This window comes from Thunnus albacares, chromosome 7, assembly GCF_914725855.1.
Source record: "Thunnus albacares chromosome 7, fThuAlb1.1, whole genome shotgun sequence".
In the NCBI taxonomy this organism is placed as follows: Eukaryota; Metazoa; Chordata; class Actinopteri; order Scombriformes; family Scombridae; genus Thunnus; species Thunnus albacares.
Window position 1 is genome coordinate 30,777,444 of NC_058112.1, and position 16,339 is coordinate 30,793,782.

General features: G+C 39.6%; 1 long non-coding RNA gene across 1 annotated transcript; it reads right to left on the reverse strand.

Annotated features, from left to right (window-relative positions):
• Nucleotides 1-761: 761 nt before the first annotated feature.
• On the reverse strand, nucleotides 762-2,297 carry LOC122985082. The gene is made up of 2 exons (XR_006404018.1): nucleotides 1,202-2,297; nucleotides 762-957 (listed from the first exon to the last, which is right to left on the reverse strand). It is a non-coding gene; the product is annotated as an uncharacterized LOC122985082 (long non-coding RNA).
• Between the last annotated feature and the right edge of the window lie 14,042 nt (nucleotides 2,298-16,339).

Consider the following 16,339-nt stretch of genomic DNA (forward strand, 5'->3'; position numbering starts at 1 on the left):
CACGATGACAAGCTGACATCGGCACATCAGCAAGGTAGAAATAAACGCTGCAAAGAAGCCTTCAAGCCCTGACTTTCGACTTGCAGACAGCATTTCTACATACGTTCACCTCAAGTTTTGGACCATGTTTAACATCCAACATCAGAACAACATATAAATAACAGAAAACCAGAAAAAGCAGAATATTTCCCCTTTAAAATCTGGTTTAAAACATGACTGAAGGACGCTCAGACCAGCTGAGATGCACTGATAATGTTGGTGAGTATTAATAACACTACGTGTCTGGTTGGAAAATTCTTCCATTGATGCTTGATGTTTGTTTTGTAATGATGTTGACTGACTCAATAGTTGGAAGTCTGTTTTATTCAGACTGTAATGGTTATTTTTTATTCTGTTTGTTTTCAAATCCATTACTGAATCCACTCACTGGATCTAATTTGGATTATTTTTCAGCGTTTGCATATAACTTAAGGCTAAAATAACTACAACTCAAAGACGCCTAATGAGCTTCTGGAAGCAGAAACATGTTCAAAACCTGACAATGAACTGAGGAGCATAATAAATAGTATGAAATGTTGATGAGCCTGCTGTACTTCACCGGCCACTTAGAAGACATAAAAATTAAAAATGCAGGACAAAAAATGTATCTAAATGTCTTTAATTTTTGTTTTCAATTTGATAAAAACGAATAACCATCTTTGTTGAAAGACTAAACCTTTATCAAGACTATCAGAATGAACACTGATAGAATGAGCCAGAGAAAGTATTCCAGTTTTATTGGCCACCACAAAATGAATGAATGTTCAACACAAGGCTGTAAAACAAAATTATAGTGCAGCATGTTGTGTATAGCGGAGCTGCACCGACTCCTTTCAGCCGTTAATAACGTCATTGTTCATCTGCAGTGAGTGAGGAGCGTCTGAAGGCAGCAGCGTGACGGTGTTCAGTTCTTTAATCCTGTTGAGATGACCAACAAATGTCAAGTGAAATGTCATCGGTGGACAACAACATACTGGCTCTAACACACACACACACACACACACACACACACACAGCCGTGAAAATATTAATACATCTCATCAACAATCAGACGTCTGTGGTTCAGCAGCCAGTGATTTCTGCACAGAACCCTTCAGTTTGGGTCCCGTTTTGTTCGAATGGTGATAAAACGTCAAATATAACGACACACAAAGCAACAAACCTTGTGGGGAAAAAAAAGAAGAAAGAGCAGCGCTTTAACTAGAATCAAACTTCTTTTGTGTTGTGACATTTTCTTGACGCCTGCGTGACAAGACGGTTGTGTAACTTCTGGCTGAAGGGAACAAAGAGAAAACAGTGAATGCAGGTCAGACACCATGAATAAAATACATCAAATCCTGCTCTTTATACAAAATACATGCACGTCCAATGAGGATTCTTGCATGATCTTGTGATCTAGTGAGATGGTGACAGACAGATGGTTCATCCAATCACCAGCCAAGTATTTTTTTTTTTTAAAGTGCCTGACCTTTCCCAAAAAGTTTTCAAGGACGACTTCTCAAATGTTTCTTGCACGTCAGGTTAATTTGACACGCTTGAAGGGACAGAAAACAGATGTAATTGACACTTGTCTGCAGCTCCGGCTCTGCGGTATCACGGTCCCCTGCTGGAAGGAAAAAAAAAAAATCTGTGATTCAAGTTTTGGGAAGTTTTCGGCCCAACTCCGGTGACAAAAATTAATTTGTTTTGTAGTTCAGTTGAGCGGCTTCCTCGTATCAAACGGTCCCAGGCCGACAGCCCGGAGCCGTGACAAGGATACACATCCAATGTGAGCGCTGGTCCGGAGAGAATCAGGGACTTATTGTTAAAACTCACAATGTGAGCTGTGTTTACTAAGAGGCGAAGATCCATTTATCATCAGGACACAAACAGAAGCCTGACAATGGTCCCTTCACTTTCTGTAAAAAGTTTGTAATAACAAGGTTTGCAGTCCATTTCTGTCTAATGCAACACTTTAGAAGATTTGAAAAATGTTGGACGGGGGACAGATGTGTGTGTGTGTTGTGAGAAACATTTTCTGATTGCTGTCATAAAAGAAAAACAGAGAAAAACATGATGGTAGTATCTGTGAGGTTACTGATAAGTTACTGAAGCCAGAAAATAAGTAGGATGAGTTTTTCAAGTCTTCTGGCAGCAAAATGTCACAAGCCAAGTGTGCCAAAACCCTGCGTGTTTTTAATCTGCATTTTTCTTCACAATAAGCTGTTCTGAACTTGTCAAATGCTGTTAATTCAGTGTTTCAATATGCCTATTTACAAACTTACAACTCCTCAAACGCCATTATTTCAATAACATGAGCTGCCCATCATCAGGCGCCCGCTGTACTTCACTTGTTGTTTCATTTGCAATTTAGCAAGTTATCACTCAAAATCATCATATAGGATGATTTTTCTTCTCTATAAGTTCTGTACACTTGGCTTGTGATACTAAAAGTCCAGCTCATCTTCTTGCACAAACTGATTTGTCCATTTGTCTTCAGCAGAAACAAGTAGTGAACACAACACTGACATATCATCAGCTTGAACTTGTTAGCGAACAGTTGCTTATTTCCACATCCAGCAGTTACGGAGCAACTATTATCATTCATCTGGAGTCGTGTTTCTGTCCACCTGGTGAATCTAAGTCCAATATTCACTCTCATTTAGCTCTGTTTTTGCTCTCTACCAACTCTTGAGGGAAATATCTGGCTCTTTGGCTGCTAAATGCTCCACTATGTTCACCAGCTAGTCTACAGCTAACTGTGTCTGTTTGCTGTTTTGGTGCTGAGCAGGTAGTGAACAGCGGCTTTTTACAGCTTTTTCTCTGAAAACAGCTGCCTGCTGAGGCTGAAAACGACGCTATGAGAGCGTTGAGAGTGAAGCAGAACAATAAAGTTGCAGCCGGACAGATAAACAATGAGATGAAACTCACTATAAAGCTCCGTAAAGCCGAGAGGAGCTGCAGAGTCACTGATAATTCTCTGTAGGTTCATCACTACGAGCCACAACCAACACATTACACACTGACATTTCATATATTGTTATTATTTTTTTAAAAAGTATTGATTATAGCCACTTTAAGATGAAAGGTTGATCATAGTCATGGCTTTTAAAACAATGTTGAATCGCTGTTGGAAACAGGAAGTGACTCTTGTGTTAGTTGGATGTTTTGTTGACCCATCCATAACGTCGTCTGATTTCCTCCTTTGCTGCCGTCATAATTACAACGGCCACTAGATGGCTCTGTCACTTGAACGTGAACATATTTAGGGGCACTTGCTGGAGGACAGTCTTTTTCCTTTATTCTTTTGTTTAGTGCCTAAAAAGGGACCACATATCCAGCCAAGTGTCTATGACATTTTTTAAATACTCTACTATATGCTGTGTATTTTTAATTTTCAATTTGTTAAACAAAAGAATTGGAACTTGACTGCATTGTTTTTTGGGTAAGAAATAAGTTTCGCTGCCGTTTCCTCCACCAACCAAACCCCTGAATGAAGCAGGTTCAACCTCGTTCTGTCTTAATTCCAACTTCTCAAAAAATAAATTGCTGCAGAAAAGCTGCAGAGTACGGACGGATGAACTATTAGAGTTGAAGAAAGTGAAAATCAGAGAGTGGAACCTTTCTGTCCTCTTCTATTTTAATCTCAGAGTGGATGAAGAAAAATGGTCCCAAAAGTTTCAGGTTGCACAAAGGAAAAAAGGATGAAATTAGCAAATGTTTGGACTCTAGGATAGGATCTATGATGATTTATAACTTCTTGAGTCTGCTGCCAGCTGATATACACTAAATCAATTGAGATGATTAAAGGGGCTGTTTGCCAATTTAATGAGCAAGCAAGCAAGGTAGATTGGAAATTGATACCTACAATGAGACCAATATTTTTTAAACAGGTAAATTTGACGTGTGTATAGTCTTTTATAGTCACAATCCAATAAAAACAAAAAGAGAAAAAATGAAAAAAGTTCAAAACACAACATGTGGCCAGGGACAAAGGCACCCACATTATAGTTCAGTGCACATTTTGGAGCATAAACAAGCAATCTGATACCTACCGTACTATGAATGATAAGTTGTTTTGGTTGCACATTCTCTCTGAGGACAAAGATGCATCCGTGCATAAAATCAAAATGACACTACAGTCGGGTTTCCATCCAAATGTAATGCAAATTTTCACAGAATATCCAGAAATCTGCCAAAGAAAATGCAAAAACATGCTTCATATGTAACATGAGGAGATGTATTCTTTCCAAGTCTATATGTTTATCCTGGGGTTCAACTGCAATATCTTTGCATGATTTACAGTTTTAAAAAAATCCTTATTTATCTTATAATAGAGTTATTATTATAACAAAGGTTCAGGAACCAGACCACGCCCCTCTCTTTCACTAAATTCAATCACCTGCGCCTCACTAATTCAATCATCTGTGCATACCTATATAAGCGTGCCTAACCCCTTCCTCTTCCGTACGTCTCAGTTCTCACGCCCCCTACCCCCCCAAACCCCATTCTTCTCCTCCCTCCCTATTCTAGGAACCACAGAGGGATGACAAAGCAGAAAGCTCATCGAGACACATGTCCCCCACCCTGAGTCTCGACCCCCGGGTTCCTAGACGCTCCAGCCTCTTTGTGATTCCATTTGGTCCCCAGTCGTCCCAACGCCATCGACCCCCTTCACCCCTCTCCTCGATCGGCATCCAGCCCACCGTACACTCTCCTCATCAATCCTGAACACTCTCGACAATCTTAATAAATCTACTTTTATACCATTCAAATGGCGTGATCTTTGTTAGTGAACCGGCCCTTTATGCAGCCCCTCAGTTCAGCCTCTGTCTGAAACATGCCGTTTTAGCTCCTGTCTCTTTAAGGCCCGCCTCCTGATGAGCCCACTCTGCTCTGATTGGTCAGCTTCAAGAAGCTTCCTCCAGCTTTGGAGGCTACGTAAACAAACTATAGTAGCAGGATTTCACTACTTTTTCTCCTTCTTTACTCCAAATATAAACTTCTCAAATCCATCTGCACATGTCGGAGCCTGAATCAGATCTGAAACATGCAAGTTGACACACAAACAACCTCAGCAACAAAGATTATAAAACGGACAGATGTTTATTTGCATGAGTTGACGTCATCTTGCTGTGAAAGTAAAAAGACATTTCAAATTAAACCCGGGCTTTGTTTTACCTCAAGTTTGGGAACTCTTACCATATTTAATATCTGAAATTGTAGCAACAGTATATAAATAAAAAAAAGCAGAAAATGTCTCCTCTGAATCCTGCTCAACGGGACAACTACGCCATATGTTTGAGTAGCAATACCAGGGGATTATGGGTAATCCTCAAAGGAACAGAGAATTCACCAGCGAGGCATCATGTCTGTGAATGGCCATGGACAAAATAATGTTATGTACTAACTTGTAAAGCACATAAAAGCTGAGCTTACTTTATTTGGTTAGATATTATTCGTTTTAATTTAATTTGTTTTTTTAAGGTTTGTTTTGTATTTTATTGCTGATTGAAAACTCTAGGTAACAGCCAGTTAACATTAATGTGGTGCCATCTTTCCAGGCAGCTGCATTTATCCACAAGAGATGATCATTCTGCTCTATTGTCCTTTGTCATTACTGCAGATGTAAAATAAACCTGCTGTTACCACAAACCGGAGCCAGGAGACAGCATTAATGCCATTAAATCACTGCAGAAGAAGAGGACACAACAAGATGATATCAGTCAAAGAGTGGAAGTCAAAGCTCAAACTATTCGGAGCCATTTCTAAACAAATTAATGTGCCAAACTCTTCATAATGAATGAACATGTCACCCAGTGCAGCGGTGTGACTCACTGATTTGTTCTTAATAGTTTTTGGACAATAACAGAGGTCTACAGCACAGAGGAATAAGATATATCAGGCTTTGGTTACACATACAATACTTGTTGGTAGATCAGTTAATTGTTGATTTTGGTCTTCTCATGGGATTTGTTGACAATAAGAGCTTTATCTTTTAAATTAAAACACATTATTGGTACAAACTGCCATGTATTACACCAATGAAATGCAAATGCATCCTGCTTGGTTGTGTAAATTTCCCTATCATGACTTGCAAAGTGCCAAAGAGAGCGTCAATTTATTCTGTAGCACTTTGAGCAAGGGCGATAAAAAAAACAAAGTACGGATCAGAACCACTGATTACACCCATAAGTTAAAGGTAAAATCCTGATAATAATGTTTATACTACAGTCAACAGATAAATTCAGCTGACAACAACTTTGCTTCTGTCCCTCTGCTGCTCAGCTCTACACAAAATAATATAATATAAACCTGAATTGGACATCTAGTCATTTATCAGGGGTGTTTCCAGTCATTTCAATACAAAATGAGTCTCAGAGCACTTTACAAGGACAAGTCAGGGTAAGTGGAGATAAACAAGAGCCAAGCCCAAAAATTATTTGATTTAGTGATTGATCTTCTTCCCCTATGGGCACTGGAGGTGATTTCAATATCTCTGCTGTATCTCTCAAACACGTAAACTGCTTTAAATATCACACATACAGCACGGAGCGCAGAATACCCAATGACTCACTAAAGATTGTTTTTGAGACATGCTGCCTTTTAAACAGCCGATAAAAATAAAACCACTATTAAAATCTGCCTTACAGCAGGAGACACTAATTAAAAAAGTCATTGTGCTGAATCATTTGGCAGTTTGCTAACGTTCGCAACAAAGCTTAAACGAGACACATTTAAGATTTTCTCGGGGCTGTTACTGTGACAAATGCTCCCGCTGCTGCTCTCTCAGGAGGAGTCACCAGCAGAGAGATTAAAAAAAAAAAAAAAGGGCTTTAAAATCTTGAGAGAGTGAGCTATGGAGTAGTTGTGTGTGACGAGGCTCCGCAGAAGTTTTCATTTAAAAAGTTTTAAGCAGGCACTTCTTGACAAATGTGACTCATTCTGAAATCTCACGATAGTTGAGTTGTTGTCGAAATCAGCTAAATATTCAGCTGTGATGGAGTTGGAGAGTTGGAAAAGTTTGTTGTGTTTGTATTTTCAAAGCCAAGGCTGAAGATCTGTAGTCTTGAGAGATGTGAGAATGCGACTTGGTTAGACACAATGACAAACAGACGGGATCAAACGAAAGGCAAAGAAAAACCTTTTATTTCTCTGTAGGGTCCTTTCCATAATGTTGTCAGACACCTATAATAACAATCTGAGCCTGTCAGCGGTAAAAACATTTGTAGTGGATGTACATTGATGGGGGGACAATTGCCCTGTTGGATTACATTGCAGCCCATTTCGCGGCTGCCAGCTGCAGCGCTCTCGCTGGATAATGGACCAATTTCAAAAATTGTTGTCTCTGTTAGTCACTTGGACACAAAAAGATGGGAAAATAGGGTCCAGGTTGAAAAATACCAAAGTTTCCCTATAAGGTAGGAGAGACCAGAGTGATATGGGAATTAAGAACAGGTCAGCACAGGGAACCAAAGCCATTTTATTTTTGTTTGTGTTTTTCGCCTGATGGAAAACAATGACATATCTGAACACTCTTCAACATTTTCTATCATGATAGGAACCTATATTTTACCTGCAACCATCAAACTGGCTACACAATCGTATCTTTTAACGGTGTATCAAGACAATGGCTAAAACTCCGGGTTTACGCTCAGTTAGATTCATTCGTTGGTACATTACAGGGATCCGACAAGTGCAACAGGGTTTTCACACACCTAAAGTCACTGGGTTCAGACATCATGTAAGTTCAGGAGACCCATCTCTGAACACACCAAGCTGAAGAAAGGCTGGATTGAATAGATATTCCACTCCAACTATGGAGACAGATCTAGGGGGGCAGCAATACTAATAAGGAAAGCTGTTCCAGTCATGCCAATCAGTGAAATACCAGATAACAATGGCCGATTCCTCATTGTATCAGGAAAGCTGTAGGGCAATATAGGTAGCTTAATGGCCCCAACCAGTATAACCCTCATTTCTTCTCTCGCCTTATTGGAAACTCACCTGACTAATATTAGGTAGATTTCAACTGTACACTACAGCCAACAAAACAAAACTGTGTCCAACACAGGTGCATCAATTTTGTCGTTCATGCAATCCTGCAAGTTGTTGGATCCTTGGAGACGCTCCCATCCCACTACCAGTCAGTATTCACTCTTCTCGCCAGTTCACTTTTCATATTCAAGACTTGACCTCTACTTGATGGACCATAGAACCATTTCCTTTGTAACTAGCTGTCAGCACTATAGCATAATGACCTCCAACCACTGCCGCGTCCAACTAGACATGTCATTTCCAAACAGTCCCATACCTCAGCACTCATGGCAGCTTGACCCACATTCATTCAAAAAGCTCATCTCCAACCAAATCGATTTCTACTTGGAGGTCAATAGCACTCCTGGAATGTCATGTACTATCATATGGGAGTCACTCAGCCTACCTCAGGGGACAGATCATTTCATATGCAGCTCACGGGATAAAAGTCAAAGATCAAACTAAGCACCTTATAGAACTAACCCAGCAGATATCAGACATTGACAACAGGTGAGCCCTATAATTGCTGTTTTTGGGGTGTCTTTGTTCTGTCCTATACTCCCGATGTTTGTTTTTTTTTGTTCTGTAAATTGAAAATCTATAAATAGAAGTCTAAAAAAAAGTGGGGCTTCAAAGTGGGATATCTCCTCCTGTCAGGTGGGAAATATCCATCAGCTTGGACCACTGAATGTTCTTAAAAATGAGGAAGATTGATCTGTCGAGTGAGGAGAAAATATAAAGCTGTCAAACTGGACCAGCAAAATGGGTTTCAAATAAAAGTATCTCATTCTGCCAGGTGGGAAATACAACAAAAGGAGTCGAAAAACTGACTTTCACTCAAAATGTTTTTAATGAAAAACGTGTCGTGAGTATTTTTGTAATGTGATTTTGAAGGCGGTGGAAAGTACATTTACTCAAGTACTGTACGTAAATACAGTTTTGAGGTACTTGTACTTTGTTGCTTACACACTGATGCTTCAGTATTAATAATTGAATGATGTCAAATATAATAATATATCAGTCAAAGGGACCAAGCCACTACTTTTACTTTAATGCTTAAAGTACATTTTGTTGCTAATACTTATGTACTTTTACTGTAGTAGGATCATGGTCATGCAGGACTTTTACTTGTAATGGAGTATTTTTACATTGCTGTTTTGGTACTTTTACTTAAGTAAAGGGTCTGATTGCTTCTTCCACCACTGGATTTTGATGAATAATTTCACCTTTTTAGTGTTGGCTGATATAACAATAACATGAGAGAGTCTCTTGTTTCCTGCCCTGTTAGATTTCTTTTTAGTGATGTCGCTGCATCCCCAAATCTTTACAGCTAACTTGGTGAGTATGATTGATATCTGATAGAAATGATGCACAGCGGCTAACGTCAGCATGCGAACACGCTCACAGTGATTATCCTACCATGCTGCTGTTTAGAAGGTATCATCTTAGTTTAGCATGTTAGCATGCTCAAATTAGCTAATTAGCACTAAACAGCTGAGGCTGATGGGAATGTCATTATTTTTGAAGGGATTTTGGTCATAAACCAAAATACTGGACAAATTGAAAATTTGAACTGATGATAGCACTAGGATGAAAAGTCTGTTCATCAAGAGGGGAACATGAATGTCTCACCTCAGTGCCACTAGATTCTGTAACTCATCATTTAGTGTTTCTATAGTTTGTCCTTCTGAAAAAAAAAAAGTGTTCCTGGAGTTTACTTTCCACAAATCTTTGTGAGCACAGAAAAAACCCCAACTCACATGAAAAAACTACACATGCAGGAGTGTGGATACTTATGTCATTGTAACTTAGTTTCATGCATATCCATAAAACTCCTCAACACATTCTTCTAAAGTCATTATTCATCTTTCTAGCTGCTGTCTGTGCTGTGTAAAGACTCGTACAGTGCTCACTCCTCTCTGTCCTGCTGTGATTACAGACATGTCTGAACTCACCGTGATCCCTCCACTCGCTCATGGACTCGTCTCCTCTGTCAAGCTGTGACGTTTGGCCTGCAAACGTCAAGGACTTATGGAAATCAGTGTTCGTTGAAGCGAGCCTCATGACATACTGTTGAGAAAAGTTCTGTTCCAAGGCTGGATTTTTAGTTATTAGTGTAGTTAAAAGTGTCAATGTGATTTTGAATGAGGTTTTCATACTACTGGAACAGAATCCTGAAGTTCTGGTCTCACTTTTTCTCTACAATAAACATTATAATAATCCCTCTTTCACAAGAAATCAACTCCTTATGCAGCAAACATGAGTGCAGGTCTTGTTTAGCACATCAGAGACTCTTCAGTATTCAGGAATTCTTCAAAATACAGTCCACCTCCCTGCAGGCTGCACCAATAAACTCTCATTAAATGTGATGTATTCCACTTCATTAGCTCCAAGATACAGTACCGACTGACTCACTTCCAAATGTCACTGTCATCACCGGGATGATAACAGCTGCTTATTATTATTGTGCTGTGGGCCTTTTCAACACGACAAACCACACAGCTCAGATGAGAGTTCCCGGGTGTTGTTTGCATCCTCTGAACGTCACTGAGCTCTATTCGGTTTGTTTTGTGCCGGCGGATAGAAACATTGAAAAAAAAAACGTTCATTTAGATTTATTCAAAGTTCCCCGGCCGACTATGATTGACTCACAAAGTGCTGCAGTTTAATCCTTAACCTTTATACTGTCTAATCAAGTCTTGCTCGCTTGTTGAGTTGTTCTTGAAATCAGCAAAATATTCAGCCATGACTTTGAATTTTTTTTTTTTTTTTTTTTTTATGCTCTGATGCACTTCCATCATTCTGGATTTGACGTCATCGTCGTTGTTGTTGTGTGCCACGTTGCAAGTGATGCAAAAGAAACGCCCAGAGCATCCGGACTGAGACACATCTGCAGAATTCATATTTCACTTTTACGAGAGAAAAGACTTAAAGGACGAGGACTCTCTTCTCCTTAAATTAATAGTATCTAAAGAAAACTAAGATGCAGTCCTTGCATGCTTTGTTGATTTCCAAAAAGCTTTTGATTCAGTCTGGCATGAGGGATTACTTTTTAAACTAATAGAAAGGGGTTTGATGTAATTAAATCAATATATGAAAATAAAAAAAAATGGCCGTCAAAATTGGAGATAAACACACAGACTTCCTCTCACAGGGTAGAGGGGTGAAGCAAGGCTGCAACCTCAGCCCCTCTTCAGTATTTATATCAATGAACATTGTTGTTAGAATAATCAGCAGCACCTGGTCTCACTCTTCAAGACACAGAAATCAAGAGTCTGTTTAATGCAGATGACCTGGTCTTACTGTCTCCTACTGAAGAGGGTCTTCAGCAGAACCTGAACCTTCTCCATCAGTACTGTCACACCTGGGCCTTGACAGTTAACGTGACCAAAATTATCACCTTCCAAAAAAGCATCAAGGTTACAGAGAAATGACCCAACATTTAAAAACAGGCGGGATCCAAATAGAACAAAGAAATACCTGCTGTGAAGGAACTCACAGAGAAGCCAAAAAGGGTTTTCTATGCCGTCAAGCGTTCAATTCAAATCCAAATTATAATTAGGACACAGCTCAAAATATTTAAATCAGTTATAGAATCAACTGCATTGTATGGCAGTGAGGTCTGAGGCTCCTCACTACAAAATGACTGGGCAAAATGGGACAAAAATGAGTTCTGCAAAAGTATTAATTCTCCAGGTATAACCCCCCCCCCCCCCACACACACACACACACACATCTCTGCATGCAGGCCTGAATTAGGCCAGTACCCTTTACTTAGTATTCAAAAAAGATCTATCAAATTCTGGAGCCATATTAAAAAGAGCGACCCTGCCTGTTACTATTATAAAGCTCCTGCCTGACAAGACTTGAACATAGAAAGGAGCCAACTGGTCCTGAGGCTGGCTGACCTTTTACTTTCTGACATCACAAACTTATTACACTTTCTAACAGAATGTCAAAACTACAGAAATATTAGGGAGGAATTCTTTCCAAAATATGAAAAAACACAAAGGGAGAAATGAGTCCTCATTCTGGAGGGAAAGAGCTTGTTGTTATTTATAGAATAATGATTGTCTTGTATTATCCTTACCATTAACATGCCTTTATTTTATTTCATTATCAGTAGATTTTGTTTAGTTATCGATAGAATAACGGATATCTTGTCACAGTGTAGCAGGGATGAGTGGACCCAATTGCAGAGACCAGAAAGCAGGACTGAAGAAAACTGCTTTATTTCAGCGTGAGTATCCAAACAACAGCTGACAGGACAGGACAGGCATACCTCCGAAACAAAACAGACTTGACAAGAAAGAACAGGTATAACAAATGATCCAACAAAGACTGAACAGAAAACCATTAACTTAAAAAGAAGCTGAACTAACGAGGAGATGAGGTGCAGGTGGGGAGATGGGTGGAGAAGTCAGGAGAAGAAGAGAGTGAACAGACAGGGAGCTGATTGGCTGAGGAAACACAGGGAGCAGGGCAGGTGTGGGGAAAACATGAACACACAAGGGAAACAGAGCAACAGAAAACCAAAACCCAGAAAATATAAACTCAACGTAACCTACATTAACCCATCCAAGAATACCCACGAACACAAACCCAAGTACGCAACACAACAAGCAAAACATATGACCTGAGGGGTGAACTACGAAGCAAGATTAGTGGGTTAGCAAGGTATGTTGAGCATGAAGCCTGGCTACATCACCATGGTAACTTATACCGCAAACTTAACCTGGTCCGGAGCAGGTTATGCTCCGAGTTTCGGCTTAAATCGGCAATAAAAAGCGTCGTCCTTTCACTTACCACCTGCTTTGCTGCAAAGTCCGTTTAACACTGCTGCTACTGCAGCTATTAGAACACCGATTAGAAAATTGATTCGTCTTCTATCACACATAACATTGATTTGATGTCATATTGTAAATTTATAATGGTGCAAGAGGTTAGGCTTACTTGCAGGATGGGATTTTGTTACAATATATCAAATTGTATTCCAAATAAAAAAAACAAACAAAAAAAACTACTGAAGAAATACTTTGAACAAAAAAAAAGATTAATGTATTGGTATGAATCAGAGATAATATTCAATCTGTAATATTAATTTCACGTTGATCTGGCCAGAATCTAAAGTGATTTCCACTTATCCTTCATTATGAGACATAGTCAGACAGTCTAATGTTTAAATCTGCTGCATCAAGTTTAAAGTTTAAGAGCTCTGGATGTGGGAGGGATGGAGAATGCACTGAGTGGTAAACTAATTACATAATTAATAAATTAATGAATTAGTTTTTTAATGAATAAATTTACATCAGCATTTTTCTGCCAGCATTCCTCTCTCGCCTTATTTACAGCAACAGTGTTGCTTTTTGCTGTGATAATGTTTTTATATTCTTCATATCTCTCCGTTATAATGATCTGTTCCTCCTGACTGAAGTTAGTGGCACACGATCGGTCCATTTTTTGTGGAAAAAGAGTCAAATGACGCACCAAATGCCCCCTTTTATGAGGACGCGCACAGAGCCTGAAGCAGAAAGCCTGAGTTAACAAAGAAAGTTCATATCCACCGTCGTGATACCACTTATCTCTGATGGCGAGTTTAGGGTTTGTTGAGCCAGCTCACACAAAGAAAACCTGGATATGTTGAACCCCTCAGAAGGACTCAACAGAAATGCAACACAGGAAACCCCAAAGAACACAAAAAAACACAAAGAGTCTAAAAAACGAGAAGAAGGCCAGGCAGGATGTGACATATCTTGTATTAGACAAATTGTGTCCCTTGGGCACAAAGGGTAAAGAAACAGGTACGTGACCGATACTGGTATCAGTTTTAGACCCCAGCTGCAAATGAACCAAGCACATTGAGATCATGTAGTGCGTGCAAAACAAACTCTAAACAATGACTTCTGTTTTCAGCAGGTATCAGTCGCCTAAAAACAAAACAGCACCTTCATACATCCCATAAATAAATCATACACCTGTGACCGACTGTGGATGATAAAGAGTTCATGAGGAACATGATAACAGTGTAAGAAAAGTTAGTTCTCTAGTTTGTTTTGGTGCGATGTTTGTTCTCCCCCGGTGCTGATGAGACCCCTGGAGGCTTCGGCTGAATCATTGTGACTGTTTTCACAGTTCATGTAATCACCAAACCTCCCCAAACCCCCCCCCCCCCCCCCCCCCCCCCCCCCCCCCAGAGCTTTTTTCTACAGCGCAGCACGGGAACATCACGACTCCCAACCTCCATCCTGCTGTGCTTAAGGTGCACAGCAGGTGAGCCAAAACAACAAAGAAAAAGATAGAAGAAGAGCTCATGGCTGATGGTGATATGTGTGTGTGTGTGTGTGTGAGGAGGATTGAGACACACCGTGGGGGGGGGAGTGGGGGGGTTGTCATCAGCTGTCACAGCACTCCACTTTTTGAACAGTAATTAAATTCTGTTTTTCTATTAAACTGTGTCAAAGATAATTTTCCATCCACTCGTTACAAAGTAATTATGATCAGAGTGCAGAGAGTTGAGCCTTTGATGTGTGTGTCTACATGGCTGCTACATGCTGTGCATACATTATTACACAACATGGTTCCTCATCATGGGACTTAAAGACGTCCTCCCCATACAGCCCTCTCTCTGCAGGAGGGAACACAGCAGTTTTAGGGTTTAATTAGTGAAGCCGTGTTGAACTTTCTCACACTGATAATGTTCATCTTCATGGTTCGTACTGTATAAATCAGCAAGGTGCTAATTTAGATGTTAAACTTTCCTTAGAGAAATAAATATTTTTACAGAATCGTTTTGCTGTTCCAGACTTTCTATTTCCACTCTGGTTTTGAAGCAAGTCTTCTAAAAAAAACAGATGCGTTACCACTAAATACACAATAATGATTATCTGCATTTTAATTGTGCAAAGCTGCAAAATTAGGATTCCTGACTGTGTTGAAGTGACTCTGTGATCATTGGAAATAAAACCCTCAGACATTAACTTCTTCTCTTCTCTTTCCTTTGGCGACAGACATTTTTAACTTTTTATAGTGCATCACATATTTAGAAACGTTTGTTCATCATCAGACACAAAAAGCAAAACATCACTCACTCTGCACTAAAGACATATAATAATAATTCCTACATGTGTTTATAGCCTTACTTTATATATTTGGAACCTACAGCCTCTAATTCTATTCTAGATGTATGATTATATTATATATATGTTTACATATCACCGTCAGGTAAAACTAACGTTGGTCAGTGTAACATTATCAGACATTTCCTTCTCACTGTAAACTACTACTACATCTAAAACACACAGAGTCCCTTTATAACTTGCATCAAAATGTGTCTCATATCCAGATTGTATTTAAATATGATTGAACCTGATTATATTTACACCTGGTATTAATACATGTCTCCAGTGTCCACAATGAGATCCGATCGTTCTGTTCAGTTCAACCAACCAAACGTCACATCCTCTTCTCGTTTGTGCAGGTCCAAAAAAAAACCACAGTAGCCGTCTGTGAAGCTGTGTTATTTTATGGACTTTTACTTGCTTTTCGAAGACAACTGGGGTCCTTCAGTGTTTTGAATATCCATAGCTTAATTGCTGCTTTCTTGCTAGTAGCTTAGCTCGCTAACTGGCTAAAGGCTGCTACCTCGCTAGTTTGGAACAGTCACACACGATTACTTACTTCCACCCACGTCGTAGTAGTTGTATGTGGACTGACAACACAATTGTTTTTACACTTGTGTTACATATGGTCACCTCCGGAGGTGGTCTGGCCGATCGGATCTTCTTGGGTGTATTTACACCTGTACTGTCATGTGGTCAAACACTATCTGATTACAATCCGTTCATCCAAAACGCATTTTAATGCGAGCTGTAAAGGGGGCCGTATTTCTCCTGGATTGCAGAAAGAAAACAGAGTCACACATGTTTAAAGGATTGGCAGTTAACTTCATTTTGTTTTGTCCTGAAGTCATTTTACAGCCGGTGATGCTACAGTCACCTCTTAGGAACCAGTTTACACATTATCAGGTATATTAAGACACTTCTCACATTTTAATTTGCATCCTGATTTAGTAAACCACCAGTTAGAAGCTAGTTATCAGTCACTAAGAACTTCAGCAAGACGTTACACACAAACTTATTGAATTGAAATTGTTTATATCCCTTTCATGCATGGTGTCCACTACAATGGACAGATGTTTGGAAGCCATTTTGAACCATTTAAGTTGTAGTGCCGTGTCCCAACTACCAGGTGTTGAACCCCCCAAAGTGTGTCTACAATTCCATCT